Source organism: Nansenia antarctica (genome assembly GCF_963989245.1).
Source record: "Nansenia antarctica genome assembly, chromosome: 8".
Lineage (NCBI taxonomy): Eukaryota > Metazoa > Chordata > Actinopteri > Argentiniformes > Microstomatidae > Nansenia > Nansenia antarctica.
In genome coordinates this window covers 24,944,915-24,960,893 of record NC_137678.1, presented here as the reverse complement: position 1 = coordinate 24,960,893, position 15,979 = coordinate 24,944,915, and the positions used below count along the sequence as shown (strand labels likewise).

General features: G+C 44.2%; 1 pseudogene across 1 annotated transcript; it reads left to right on the top strand.

Moving 5' to 3' along the window:
* Window positions 1–1,098: 1,098 nt before the first annotated feature.
* LOC308164063 (putative ATP-dependent RNA helicase TDRD12) lies at window positions 1,099–13,619 on the top strand (annotated as a pseudogene). Its single transcript has 12 exons — window positions 1,099–1,146; window positions 1,911–2,047; window positions 3,383–3,502; window positions 7,851–7,980; window positions 8,832–9,017; window positions 9,337–9,490; window positions 9,931–10,058; window positions 10,633–10,724; window positions 10,755–10,890; window positions 12,472–12,600; window positions 13,220–13,337; window positions 13,439–13,619. The product of its transcript is annotated as a putative ATP-dependent RNA helicase TDRD12 (transcript).
* The last annotated feature ends 2,360 nt before the right edge of the window (window positions 13,620–15,979 follow it).

Genomic DNA, 15,979 nt, shown 5'->3' with positions numbered 1-15,979 from the left:
TGGGGTATCTGAGGCTAACCATGCCCATATATTCTGGAATTGCCACAAAATAATAGGGTTTTGGGGAATGATACATGGGATAACACAAGAAATTCTGGGTTACAAATTTCCTATGAATCACAAGCTGCTCTATATGTGTAATTACACAGAAAATGAGATATCTATTCAAGATACTCATGGTCGCTGGGAAAAAGGCTATCACAAGGAAATGGGGTACGGAAGACCTACCTACTCAGGGTATCCGCGGTGTCTTGAAAAGTATTCAAAGTTGATAAATCAATTTTGGGAAAATCAAGACCCTTAATAAGTATTAAAAAGTCTTATCACGATTTTATGAGGTCTTGAATTTTGTAGGTATTTTTCTGAATTAGACTATGTCCAAAGAGTTTGAGTCCTAAAAACCTTAAGTAAAAGTTCGTGAATTTATTCGTTTTATTAAAAAACAAAGATGAACCGGACATTCTGTTGTATGATAGTGGTCTAGTCTATTTCAAACTAAAACTGTTAATTTAAAGGTGTTACTGATGTAAACGGTTACAGCTCGAAGTAGGGCTGCCACAAACGATTATTTTCATAGTCGACTAGTCACCGATTATTTTAACGATTAGTCGACTAATCGGATCATAAATTACAGCTTATCGCACAATTACTCAATCGCTCCTATTTAGCTATCATCTTCTAAATCAGCTTCTAAATTTAGCTTGAAGTTGTTAGTTGTTGTTGTAGGCATGTGCTAACTAAAAATAAAGACAATTAAAATGATTGTTCACTCAAAAATAGATATTTGAATGAACTTTGCAGATTTATTTCTGGCATCACTTGCATGTAATGTAATGTAAAGAGTAGTAGAGAGTGCAAACTGCTGAGTAAAATGAGGTAGACTAGGCACTAGGCAACCAAAAGAATACAAAAACAAAAATAAATACTTGTACAGAGTACAAAAGTTTTGCTTTGCTTCACTCATCTCTGGCATCAAACATACATTTTAAATGTATTGAATAGTGCTGCAAAATAAAATGAGGTAGGCGCTAAGGCAACTAAAAAAGAGCAATTATCCACAAAAAGAAATGTTTGTAGAGAAAAGGTTCGTCAGCAACCATGGACAAGGGTCTCATATCCTTAACCAGCATGTTCAGGATTGATCCGGTCAGGACGGTGGCTTGCTGGGGTGTGCACGTTGGCATCTTGACAAGATAACTATCCATAGTAAAACGCGCCTTCTTAGCACTGTAACGTTAAGACAACATTTTTAGCTATTTGATAAGTATCGCTTTGATGACAACATTACAGCACATAACGTAAAATAATGTAAGAAGGCTTTTAACGTAACGATATCGTTAGCCAATAACAAGCTAACTAGCTTACCAAGACGAGCCATCGTCATCCTCGTCATCTGCCACAAACGTGCTTCCTTTTTAGATGCTCGCGCATCATAGACGTGCTGCCATGATAAGCGAGTTCAGCTTTGCAAATTGTATATTTTACATTATTTTTTTCAACGTTGTGGTTGAAATGCTCCCACACTTTAGACGTACGAGGACGGGAAGACATTTCTCTGTTTGTTTTTCCGGGGATGTCACGTGTGCCCCAGATGACCGACACTGCGCATGTACATCAAAGACACTGGGAGACGCTATCCAGTGGCAGCTTCAGGGAAGAAAAACGAATGCATAGCCTATTTCAGCTACAAAAAAACATGCGACGACGTCGATTACCAAATATGTCGGCGACGATTTTGGTAATCGACGTCGTCGCGACTAGTCGACTAATCGTGGCAGCCCTAGCTCGAAGTGGCGGTGAGGTCTGGAAAAATATTGACAAGGTCTTTAAAAAGTCTTAGAAAGGTATTGAAATTAACCTCAAGATTCCTGTATATACCCTGACTTGGGTCTACTGTGTTGCTCCCCCAGGTGTGTGTGGTGTACGTCTCTGGCCTGAAGAACTGGTGCAGAGCCATCGTGGAGTCCCTCTTCCTGGGTACCGTCGGAAGTCAGGCCATGTGCTTCCTGGTCGACCACGGAGAACACACCGTCGTCTGCTCAGATGAGTATGTCTCGACTCTGCTACTGAAACAATACAGGACTAGAAGAACAATGCGTTGCTGTAATCAGGGTTCCCACGGGTCCTTGAAATCCTTGAAAGTTTGTGAATTTGAGGGGGAAAAGATCAAGGCCTTAAAAGTATTTGAAAATTGAGATGGGTCATTGAAAGTGCTTGAATTCCCCTCTCTCTCTCTCTCTCTCTCCCCCCCAAAAATATAGGTAACATGTAGAAGGGAATAAAACAACCATACTAGTTGCTACGGTTAATTAGTTAGATTTGAAAACCGTTCATGGTCATTCCTATTATATAAATTCTCATCTAGATCTGTCTCAAACTATGCTGTGGTGGGCTGCAAGTAGGGATGCACTAGTATGAAAATTCAGGGCCCTTACCGATTATTCATAACACAATCGGCCAATACCCATACCGATTATTTGTTACATTTACATTGTTGGCTTTTAGCCGGCGCCTGACATTGACCTAAGACAAGTGACACTGCACTCTGCAACGCTTCGGGTTCAGGTGGTGAAACGGGGCTCTGATCTAGAGTCAGTTTACCATAGCGTAATCATTATGTAGGAAAGGGCAAAACTGATCTTAGGTCATTATGGGTAAATTGGTCTGACAGGCCATCAGAGTTGGAAAGACCTCCGGAGAGAGAGGCTTCAGATAGGCCTTCACTGTCTTAATCTTAACATTATCTCAGTTTACAGCATGCTTTGCCCAATCCATCCCAGCTGGCTGTTATAATCACTCTCTCACTCAAAAAACAAACATGAGATTAAAACGGATCAAATGATCTGACAAATAGGTTTGTTAATGAGCAGGAGCAGATTACTGCCTTTCAGTAATCCCTGTGTGTGTGTGTGTGTGTGTGTGTGTGTGTGTGTGTGTGTGTGTGTGTCTGGCATCTCTGGACCTATGAGCATTTTGCATCCATTGAATTTCAGAAACTCACCCTTTTGACCACGTACAAGGCTCATTCAGAGGAGCAGAATGTCTGGGTTTACGGACCTTTCAGAGAGAATTCACGCTGGTTTTTAGTTACAACAATCAGCCACTAGTGTTTATTAGGATCTATTGTCCAAGACAGTATATTCCTTCGGTGAATTGATCACATACAGACATTAAGAAAATATTCCTAATCAAATTATCATGCCAGGTTAGATATCGCAATATCGGTTTGAACAATCAGCCATTTCAAAGCATTCGGCTGATCAATTTCCTAACCATTATCGGCCAATACCGATTGCTGCCCAATTAATCAGTACATCCCTAAATATATAATGATTATGACATTATAATTGTCTCGAAAGAACCCTTCTATTTCTTTGTCCAGGGTCCGAGCCCCGTTGGAGAAGTTTCTGCAGCTGCCCTTCTGGGTCAGGAAGTTCCAGCTGGCTGGTATCCAACCTGTGAGGCTCCAGGTGTCCACCTACGAAGAGAAAGCTGAACTAGTGTAAGTGTAACTACTAGACTACCGGTAACTACTGAACTAGTGTAAGGGTTGACTAACTACTGAACTAGTGTAAGGGTTGACTAACTACTGAACTAGTGTAAGGGTTGACTAACTACTGAACTAGTGTAAGGGTTGACTAACTACTGAACTAGTGTAAGGGTTGACTAACTACTGAACTAGTGTAAGGGTTGACTAACTACTGAACTAGTGTATGGGTTGACTAACTACTGAACTAGTGTAAGGGTTGACTAACTACTGAACTAGTGTAAGGGTTGACTAACTACTGAACTAGTGTATGGGTTGACTAACTACTGAACTAGTGTAAGGGTTGACTAACTACTGAACTAGTGTAAGGGTTGACTAACTACTGAACTAGTGTAAGGGTTGACTAACTACTGAACTAGTGTAAGAGTTGACTAACTACTGAACTAGTGTATGGGTTGACTAACTACTGAACTAGTGTAAGGGTTGACTAACTACTGAACTAGTGTAAGGTTTGACTAACTACTGAACTAGTGTAAGGTTTGACTAACTACTGAACTAGTGTAAGAGTTGACTAACTACTGAACTAGTGTATGGGTTGACTAACTACTGAACTAGTGTAAGGGTTTGACTAACTACTGAACTAGTGTAAGGTTTGACTAACTACTGAACTAGTGTAAGGGCTGACTAACTACTGAACTAGTGTAAGGGTTGACTAACTACTGAACTAGTGTATGGGTTGACTAACTACTGAACTAGTGTAAGGGCTGACTAACTACTGAACTAGTGTAAGGGCTGACTAACTACTGAACTAGTGTAAGAGTTGACTAACTACTGAACTAGTGTAAGGGTTGACTAACTACTGAACTAGTGTAAGGTTTGACTAACTACTGAACTAGTGTAAGGTTTGACTAACTACTGAACTAGTGTAAGGGCTGACTAACTACTGAACTAGTGTAAGGGTTGACTAACTACTGAACTAGTGTAAGGGTTGACTAACTACTGAACTAGTGTAAGGGTGACTAACTACTGAACTAGTGTATGGGTTGACTAACTACTGAACTAGTGTAAGGGTTGACTAACTACTGAACTAGTGTAAGGGTTGACTAACTACTGAACTAGTGTAAGGGTTGACTAACTACTGAACTAGTGTAAGGGTTGACTAACTACTGAACTAGTGTAAGGGTTGACTAACTACTGAACTAGTGTAAGGGTTGACTAACTACTGAACTAGTGTAAGGGTTGACTAACTACTGAACTAGTGTATGGGTTGACTAACTACTGAACTAGTGTAAGGGTTGACTAACTACTGAACTAGTGTAAGGTTTGACTGAGGGAGGCGGAATTAACCAAAAGGAGGCGCACCATCCAGAGCTTGACAGTGACGAGGGGTACAAATGTTTTTACATCGTTTTGAGAATAAACTCAGAAATATGGCTGCATTATATGCAGCATGATGTAATTAGATCTGAATTGTTTAAACATGTGTGGGTTTAGGCACCATGGGTTGAGAGAGGACACACAGGACACAGACATTTCTCTGGTGGCAGACTTGTTAAAAAATCTGAATCGGGTCAGGTAAGATATTGACTTTTAGTTTTGTAATAGCTCCAAAGAGAGTCAAGTTAATTCCTAACAGATTCCTGACGTTTCTGAATCCTGCTTCGAGTACTCAAAGGCCGGTTCCTAATGTGAGTGTGGCTGTTTTTAGTTTTCTAAACTTGCACTATATTTCACATCCCCTAATGTCTCATTCCTACATATTGGTGATTCATCATCCAAATCCAGGAAGTATACAGTTAGGTCCATATGTGATGGCAGCTGATGAAAGGTGCAACCAGTTGTCAACTGTGAAACCTTGTGAATCCTAAACATAGCTTTCTTTTGAACAAAATGTGATTTTAGTTTTTCATAATACGCAACTTGAAGTACCCACGCGATATAACAAGCAACTGTTTTACGATCACTAAATACGCTTAATTTGTCAGCAAAGTGAGCTTGTTTTTCTATCTGCTAACAGTAGGGTTTGGGGGTGGGGGGCATGTTTTGTTTCCAAGAAACCAAAGTGACAAAGGGGCGGGATAAACAAAAATGTCACAACAAGAAGTTCAGCCGCGAAGTTGTTGCACTGTTGTCCTATATCAGTGCAGACTGGCAGGGTAGGAGCACAGGTTGCATACAGGTTAGAGCACCGTTATTCTGTCATGGTCTGATAATGAAGCATTGTTATTGCTATTATTCGGCCGAATACATTCGGTGGCCGAACCTTCGGTGCATCCCTAGTATCGGCAGATATTGCTCATAGATGACTGTCTTCACTTTTCAGAAAGGCAAACTCAATGTAGAAAGATACCGCACGAGTGAGAGCCGCAGCAGCTCCGCGACACACGCGCTGCTGAGGTAGAGGTAGCCCTGCTGAGGTAGAGGTAGCCCTGCTGAGGTACAGGTAGCCCTGCTGAGGTACAGGTAGCCCTGCTGAGGTAGAGGTAGCCCTGCTGAGGTAGAGGTAGCCCTGCTGAGGTAGAGGTAGCCCTGCTGAGGTAGAGGTAGCCCTGCTGAGGTAGAGGTAGCCCTGCTGAGGTAGAGGTAGCCCTGCTGAGGTAGAGGTAGCCCTGCTGAGGTACAGGTAGCCCTGCTGAGGTAGAGGTAGCCCTGCTGAGGTAGAGGTAGTCCTGCTGAGGTAGAGGTAGCCCTGCTGAGGTAGAGGTAGCCCTGCTGAGGTAGAGGTAGTCCTGCTGAGGTAGAGGTAGCCCTGCTGAGGTAGAAGTAGCCCTGCTGAGGTAGAGGTAGCCCTGCTGAGGTAGAGGTAGCCCTGCTGAGGTAGAGGTAGTCCTGCTGAGGTAGAGGTAGCCCTGCTGAGGTAGAGGTAGCCCTGCTGAGGTAGAGGTAGCCCTGCTGAGGTGTAGGTAGCCCTGCTGAGGTAGAGGTAGTCCTGCTGAGGTAGAGGTAGTCCTGCTGAGGTAGAGGTAGCCCTGCTGAGGTAGAGGTAGTCCTGCTGAGGTAGAGGTAGTCCTGCTGAGGTAGAGGTAGCCCTGCTGAGGTAGAGGTAGCCCTGCTGAGGTAGAGGTAGCCCTGCTGAGGTAGAGGTAGTCCTGCTGAGGTAGAGGTAGCCCTGCTGAGGTAGAGGTAGTCCTGCTGAGGTAGAGGTAGTCCTGCTGAGGTAGAGGTAGCCCTGCTGAGGTAGAGATAATCCTGCTGAGGTAGAGGTAGCCCTGCTGAGGTAGAGGTAGCCCTGCTGAGGTAGAGGTAGCCCTGCTGAGGTAGAGGTAGTCCTGCTGAGGTAGAGGTAGCCCTGCTGAGGTAGAGGTAGCCCTGCTGAGGTAGAGGTAGCCCTGCTGAGGTAGAGGTAGTCCTGCTGAGGTAGAGGTAGCCCTGCTGAGGTAGAGGTAGCCCTGCTGAGGTAGAGGTAGCTCTGCTGAGGTAGAGGTAGTCCTGCTGAGGTAGAGGTAGTCCTGCTGAGGTAGAGGTAGTCCTGCTGAGGTAGAGGTAGCCCTGCTGAGGTAGAGGTAGCCCTGCTGAGGTAGAGGTAGCCCTGCTGAGGTAGAGGTAGCCAGTGTGGCCCTAGTGTAACTGTTAGCCTGCAAAGTAGAATCTTTCACTACTGGCTTTTGTGGACAACAAGATGATATTTCACCTGAGCATGAAAATAGGCCGAACCTGAGGTAGAGGTAGCCCTGCTGAGGTAGAGGTAGCGCTGCTGAGGTAGAGGTAGCCCTGCTGAGGTAGAGGTAGCCCTGCTGAGGTAGAGGTAGCCCTGCTGAGGTAGAGGTAGCCCTGCTGAGGTAGAGGTAGCCCTGCTGAGGTAGAGGTAGCCCTGCTGAGGTAGAGGTAGCCCTGCTGAGGTAGAGGTAGTCCTGCTGAGGTAGAGGTAGCCCTGCTGAGGTAGAGGTATCCCTTTAAGTACTGTGGATGTTTTGATGTTTAGACTGATCTTGAGGAAGAGAATGAAGAAGATGATGTTCATGGGATCTCTGGGGCTAAAGATGAAGAGGAGCTGGTTGGTGCAACCCAGCAGACCGTAGATGAAACAGCAGGATGGTATGAATGCACGTTACACAACTGCTACTACTACCACCCCTAAGTAATTGTTAGATTTTAAATTCCAAATTGTTGGAATATATAGCTAGAAGTATAGAGCTAAAAGAAGACAAAATACTTCCTCTTTCCAATACTTAATAATAATTTAAAAATGACACTGTATTCTATTGACGTGATGATGACCTGTTGTAATAGTCCAGATCTCTCTGTTCTTGCAGTAACGGTGGATGTGAAACTGATGATCCTATTGAACAGCAGGGCACTGAACCAAGGTGTGCCAGTCCTTCTCTATCTGATGTTCTACTTCATGTCTGTCTTCACCGTGAAGTCCATGTTACTGTTTGAAAAAATACCATTTTAAACATGTGATCGTACTTTATCATGTGGTGCACTCTGCCTTCAGTCTGGACCCGTTCACCAGTCTGGCCAACGCTCCCATCACTGACACCTTCCGCAGGGTACGTTCTGCTCTCTGTCAGGCACTGATAGTCCTGACTGAATCTACTGTTCAGTTAAAGTTCAAGTAAATTATATAGTTAGCAGTTAACTGTAGAAAAGACATGGTTAAATGTAGAAAGTAACTTAAAGTATGGCCAAACACAAAACTAACACGCACTCTCAAAGTCAAAGTTACCCACACCGGTACACACTACAACCTGTAGCAACACACAATAGCTGTAGCTAACACTTTAAACACACACACACACACACACACACAAAACTCGGCTCACTCAGGCCGTCACCATTGCGATAGGCAGGGAGGAAGGGCAATCACCTGGGAGAAACACAGAAAACACACAACACACTACGGCTGTAACAATTTGATATTAATAAAAATATTGAATGAGGGTTTCTACATGTGATCTGGAAGATGTGAAATCACATTCATTGATTGTCAGTTGTCTAAGTCAGATGTTGTGGTGACGAATGTGTATAATATATGTGACACAGTCTGATCATTTGGTCCGCATGTCGGCAACCAATCAAAGTGTTCGGACTTTTCTTATGAAACACTACGTTTCAACGTTGTTGAGAATCACAACACAAACTCGCTAGTCAAGCCAAAATACTGCAAGGCAATAGATTGCCGGTGAGTAATTTCCACTGCTATCTAGTTAACTATAACACTACTTTACATTGTTAGCAGGCTCACAAAACAAGCTGTGTTAGTTGACTAGCGACGTGTGTGTCATTGATTTTCAACAACGCGGAAATGTATTCACATTTTTCGAAAGAAAAGTCCGATCATTACATCGGATCCCGACATGAGGACCAAAGCATTAGAATGTGTCATATGTGTTCTCTCCAGATCCTAGTGAGACAGAAGTTCACTAGGCCGCCGGTGGCTGAAAGCTATTGCTGGCCAGCAGTCGCCCGGGGCTGTGACACGGTCCTCATCTCCCGCAGCGCAGACGAGCCACTCACCTACCTCCCCCCGTTACTGGCTCACATGCAGCTGTCCTCAGGCTACAGCACCCTCTCCTCACACACCGGGGTGAGCCCAGCACACACACACACGCAAACACACACACACACACACACACACCAGACTGGAGGATGGAAGCTCAAGCCTGTCTCCATAGTGTCAATGTAGGAGTGTCTGTGTTATTAACAGACTAGCCTAAAACTAGCTAAAATATGTACAATAGAACAATATTGTTCCAACTCCAGTACTTTCCATGCTATCAGAAGGCTGATTTTTAGATGTGGTTTTCTGGACTACTACAAATCCATAGTAAAACGATCAAGTGGTGAGTGAAGATACCCATGTGTTGTTGTTGTTGTTGTCGTCTGGTGTCCCCCCCCCCCCCCAGCCCATAGCAGTGATCCTGTGCCCGGGGTGGGAGAAGGCCCAGACTGTGTTTGACCGGCTGGAGGAATGCCAGACTGCCCAGTCCCTTCACCCCACGATTGCACTGGTGGGACTAGGGAAGGACGAAGCCAAGACGATCAAGATCCAGAAGAACTGTAAGCCTACTGTCTCGGGAGCTCTATTAGACTTGCTCTAGTTGAAGTCAAAGAAATTGTTTTGGGGGGGGGTTGAATTACAACATTTGGGGGGGCGGCGGTGGGGGTGACGGTAGCCTAGAGGTTAGAGAGGCCGGTAGCCTAGAGGTTAGAGAGGCCGGCTTGCAATAGGAAGGTCAGGAGGGCGCTTGCATGTGGCAAGGCAATTAACCCCTGTGCGTTTACTATGCAGGCTGGGAAGTGTGTGTGTGTGTGTGTGTGTGTGTGTGTGTGTGTGTGTGTGTGTGTGTGTGGCTACTTGAAAAGTAGATCTTGGTTCAAAAAAGATTGGGCACCCTGGGTCTAGAGCAAAAATACCTAATTCCAACAATTGACTGTATAGTATATTGTTGGATATTTGAATATGTCATTCCCTCATTCCCTAACCCTTCTGTCTCCAGGCCAGATGGTTGTGACCACTCCCTTCAGCCTGGTGCGTCTGATGGCCTTCAACTGCTTTATGTTCCTGTGGCTGTGTCACTTGGTGCTGGACGAGGTGGATCTGCTCTACTCACAGGCCCCAGACGAGGTCAGAGAGAGAGAGAGAGAGAGAGAGAGAGAGAGAGAGAGAGAGAGAGAGAGAGAGAGAGACATGATTTTATGATGTTTAGAATGGAGTTCACTAAGTTTAAAGAGGAACAACCGCCTGATGCAGTGGAGGACTGTCTGTCAACTAGGGCTGGGCGATATACCCAAAAAACGTTATCATTATATATGATATATTTTTCCTATTGATCAATAACTCCAATTAACATAATAATTAATTAAATTATGTTATATGTACCTTTTGAAGGGCATTTTATGCTTATGACTGAAGCCTAAAATAACCAGCAGGTTCAAAATGTCTGAAGGCAATACCAGATAACCAAAAAGCAGTGCTTGATTACAGTTGCAGTAACAACACTTTTATCTATATATTTTTATTCATTGTCTTATTATATTGTTAAATGTGTATCTATTTATTTTCTTCCTTGTTCTGTATTTTTTAATGCTATATGAAAAGTTCTTTGAATTGCCCCTGTTGAAATGTGCTGTACAAGTAAACTAGCCTTGCCAACACCATCTCCCCATGAGTGTTCTCTGACTGCATTGTTCCTTCTCAGATGGCCACCATTCTGCAGCACTTCCAGAAGGTGACCGACAGAAGCGAGCGGGCTTCCTGCCCCAGGCAGATCAACCTAAATTTCGTTGTTTGGTACCTGTACTGTAGCAATGACAAATAAAGTCCATTCCATTCCATCATCGCCGTGGGCAAACGCTGGAGCAGCCAGATGGTGGGGCTCCTGGCAGACCACATGATCAACCCCTGCATCATCATCACAGTGACCAAGAAGGCAGCACTTTACGGCAACGTGCACCAGGTCAGCTTAACCTTTGAGGTTGCATATACTAGGCAACCATGTCTTTAAACTAATGCTGTCAATCGATTAAACATTTTAATCAAGTTAATCACAATAATAGGCTGTGATTAATCACATGTTTAAAATACTAGTATTTACTTGTATTTTGGGGGGAGATAAAGCATAAAACAAAAACAACTGCATGGCATACTGGTTAGAGGAATCTGTTATTTGTTTTACTTTATTATAACATTTCTTAGTTTTGATGATTTCTAAATAAGATTAGAATCTCTTAAATTTGCAGAGTAAAAGAGTCTCAAGCTATGCAGTCAGAATTGCACTTAACTGCCAAACCTCAGACTGCACCCGTCTGTTCTCGCCTGAATTCTAGTCGGTTGACTCAAGCCCTATCGTAAGTAACTGCTCCGCCTCAGAGGTGAAAGGAAAAAACGTTTTTCCCGCCCGGTCTCGAACCAGGGACCTCCGGAGTCGGGAAGAGTTACTCTGAAACTCTTATGTCTTCGACCACTAGTTCGTTTTGTGTCGCTGTTCCGACTTTTAGTACTTCAGCAAGCGGAGAAGTAGTCTCCGAAGACTAGAAGAAGTCTGACAAATGTCTTGCTTTCAGACAGTTTTTTTCTTCAAACCCATCACTGTTATTTTCATTCTCGAATTGCTATCACAGAATACAGTATACTTTTATAGCTCCTACATAAACTAAGAAGGACACAGGTTAAAGTATACCTTTTGCTCTTGAGATCACTTTGGCCTTGTGAGAGGAATGGTAGAGCGCTCGCTTAGCATGCGCGAGGTAGCGGGATCGATGCTACGCATCTTAGTAGAATTTGGTAATATGAAGTATGATTAATTTGCGTTACATTTTTCTAAAGTTTACGGATTAATCGGGAGTGTTAACACGTTAACATTGACAGCCCTACTTTAAACACTTGATGACATGTCTGTACACGATCAATTCACAAAAGTAAATTATTTTCTTGAGCAAGAGATCCTAATAAAATGTTCTACCACCTTTTTGTGGCCGATTGTTATGATTACATCAAGTTTTCTTTGAAAAATGGTGGACATCGCAAGTCTGTAAACACAAAAGAGTGCGTTTCTGAAATTCAATGGATGCAAAATGCTCATAGAGTTGCCCGTATACATTTTTGATTATTTAAATGTTTTGTCAAAGGTATGTGCAACATCGGGTGTTAAGGACTATAAATCACACATTTATGCTTAGGCTTTCATGTAAAATAATATTGTTGTGGCTCAAAGGCTGAATTAAAACACATGTGGGTATTAACTGCCTATATCTGTACAAAAAAGACAGACATGTTATCCCTTGGGAAGTCCTAATCACAGTTTCATTTCATGCAAGGCAAACTGGGTCCTGGTATCAAAGAGTTATGGGGGTAGAGGGTCTCCACAAGACAGTTGGGTACAACTATCAAACCCCATGTGTCCTAGTGTTGTCATAAACAGACTTTATTTGGCATAATCAATTGGTGTACAGATCCCCCCAAAAATGCTATTCCTGGTATAATCTTACAGTCTTCAATCACTTGAGATTATGTTTCCCTCTCATCTTTCTCCCCACAGATGATCCTGTTGTGTCTGGAATGCACAAAGATCTCAGTGCTGCTTGGTTCGTTAGACTTCAACCCTGAGGTGGTCCAGAAGACCCTCATTATCGCTAACTCTGCAGAGGAGGTCGAGCATGTCTTTAAGGTACAACACTCTCCTGTGTGAAGAGGGTTTTTTCATTTTTGCAACCTTGGTAGACTGTCTATTGCAGGGGTAGTGGAAGAACCAAAAGACCATTGTTGTTATTGATGTATCACCAGTTGCCTAGTTATGGCTTTGTTATGCCTACCATTGAAAAGGCATTTTTTTCAGCCATTTGACCAGTGATTGTTATGCCATTTCGTATGTCTGCTCACTGTGCCGATGTCTACACGTCTCCTGAATATTGTAACAATTAGTTTGTTTAGCATTTGTTTAGCATTTACCTTTGTAAACGTGTATCTTGTCATGCAAAATATAAATCACTATCTTGGAGAAAAAGTACTGTAGAAGTATAATAAATAAATAAATAATAATTGGTGGTCATTAATTAATACATGTTTTAAAAAAAAAAATATATATATAATCTGTATTTTATTGGATTTTTCACATTGTCACATTTGGTCAACACATTTCTCGACTCATACAACTGTAGTATAAAATGATAACAATATCACAGAATAACTCTATTGGACAATTTCTCCTACATAACACTGTCACCAAACATTAATACATGTTTTTAACTACATCTATTTGATCTTCCCTCCTTGTATCTGTCATTCAGGGTGTGACCAGCACATCTGCATTCTCCCTGAAAGCTCATGAGGGTTTAACATACCAGTTTGACTTTGTGATTGAGCAGTGGAGGAAGGACATTGGACTTGGCACTCATGTCATTCTGGGTAAATTAAATCAATTTAATTATTTGACATTTAAATCTTGTCAATTTCATATTATTGATAACTTTCAACAAATGTCTCCCTGTATTTCCCCTGTATTCCAGTCACCACCAATGACTGAAGGCCCTGGGCATCAGGGATGCTACGTGTGTCGTGCATTACGGCTTCCCAAGCTCCCCTAAACTGTTTGGCAGCCGTCTGTTCTGCATGTCTGACAACTTCCAGAACCTCTCTGACAAGGTAGGACAGACCATCTACCCTCCACTCCTTTCACAAGCATACTGAGTTCACAGGTCTTTTTTATTTTTTATTTTATTATTTTATACACAAGACAAACAAACAAACGAACTAACAAACAACAAACTGCCAGGCATACATGTCTAGTATGCAGGAGACGAAGGCCCACCAGCTGCTGCAGCTGCCTGCTCAGTTCCACAGCCTGCCTCCCCAGGCCGTGGAGATGGTTGTGTGCCGGGCCAAGCCCGTCGACGCTGAGGTGGACTGGAACCCCAAGGTCAGTACAGTCACAGGACTCGAGTATCACGATTCGCAAATCTATGTACAAAAGAGACAGAGATGAGCAAAGGAGATGAGCAGACCAGCTAGCTAGCTTGCTAGTTCTTTGACACTATTCACACCATGGAACTATAATCAGACACTTTCTAGTCACAATAATAACGACCAATTTGAACCAACGTTCTCTGTCAGAACACTCAGCAATTATATTTGCTAACCTTTCAACTTGCTTACTTTCATCTGCAGACATCTCACCCTGCAAAAACTCTCTCGCATTGCGCCTGCACAGTCGCGCAAAAATCGTTATATTCTCCAGCGTTGGCCTTGTGTCTCACCTCCTGACCCTGTCTCACCTCCTAACCCTGTCTCACCTCCTAACCCTGTCTCACCTCCTGACCCTGTCTCACCTCCTGACCCTGTCTCACCTCCTGACCCTGTCTCACCTCCTAACCCTGTCTCACCTCCTAACCCTGTCTCACCTCCTGACCCTGTCTCACCTCCTGACCCTGTCTCACCTCCTGACCCTGTCTCACCTCCTGACCCTGTCTCACCTCCTGACCCTGTCTCACCTCCTGACCCTGTCTCACCTCCTGACCCTGTCTCACCTCCTAACCCTGTCTCACCTCCTGACCCTGTCTCACCTCCTAACCCTGTCTCACCTCCTGACCCTGTCTCACCTCCTAACCCTGTCTCACCTCCTGACCCTGTCTCACCTCCTGACCCTGTCTCACCTCCTAACCCTGTCTCACCTCCTGACCCTGTCTCACATTCTGACCCTGTCTCACCTCCTGACCCTGTCTCACCTCCTAACCCTGTCTCACCTCCTGACCCTGTCTTACCTCCTGACCCTGTCTCACCTCCTGACCCTGTCTCACATTCTGACCCTGTCTCACCTCCTGACCCTGTCTCACCTCCTAACCCTGTCTCACCTCCTGACCCTGTCTCACCTCCTAACCCTGTCTCACCTCCTGACCCTGTCTCACCTCCTAACCCTGTCTCACCTCCTGACCCTGTCTCACATTCTGACCCTGTCTCACCTCCTGACCCTGTCTCACCTCCTAACCCTGTCTCACCTCCTGACCCTGTCTTACCTCCTGACCCTGTCTCACCTCCTGACCCTGTCTCACATTCTGACCCTGTCTCACCTCCTGACCCTGTCTCACCTCCTAACCCTGTCTCACCTCCTGACCCTGTCTCACCTCCTAACCCTGTCTCACCTCCTGACCCTGTCTCACCTCCTAACCCTGTCTCACATTCTGACCCTGTCTCACCTCCTGACCCTGTCTCACCTCCTGACCCTGTCTCACCTCCTAACCCTGTCTCACCTCCTGACCCTGTCTCACCTCCTAACCCTGTCTCACATTCTGACCCTGTCTTACCTCCTGACCCTGTCTCACCTCCTAACCCTGTCTCACCTCCTGACCCTGTCTCACCTCCTAACCCTGTCTCACATTCTGACCCTGTCTCACCTCCTGACCCTGTCTCACCTCCTAACCCTGTCTCACCTCCTGACCATGACCCTTACCCCATGTCACCGAAAGTGAACATTGTGTGTCTGTGCAAGTGCGTGTGCATGTCTCCTCCCATTTCTACCTCCACCAGCCTCCCCTGAATCACTACCCAGTGAGTGGTTTCCTCTGTCACCGTGAGTCAGGAACAGTTGTCAACAATAGTTGTCGACTCTTGTCAACAGTGTTTACACTGCCTCTCACCAGCACCGACTGTTCTTTTCAACATAATCCTCGGAGCACACACACCTCACCTGCACACACCCCCCCCCCCATACCTCTACTGGCTAAACACTCAGGACTGCTGTGTTCAATCAACGACGGTCATCTTTATCCTTGGCTTAAACATGACTAGTGTGATGTAATATTGTGTTACTAGAAATGCGGTTTAGTATAGTACATGATAGCCTTTAGCTATGCTAGTAGTTGTGCTAGGTGATTGATTGACTGTGTTCTAATGCTATGCTGTTATGCTATGTGCTATCTGCTAGTGAATGGTGTTCTGTTGATTGTGTGTACTAGTTTTCACTGAATAAATCGCGATTTCTTTCAAAGAAGGTAGCAGGGTATAGAATTATAGACATAATATCCATGGTAGTGGATAGATAGATATAACACTAT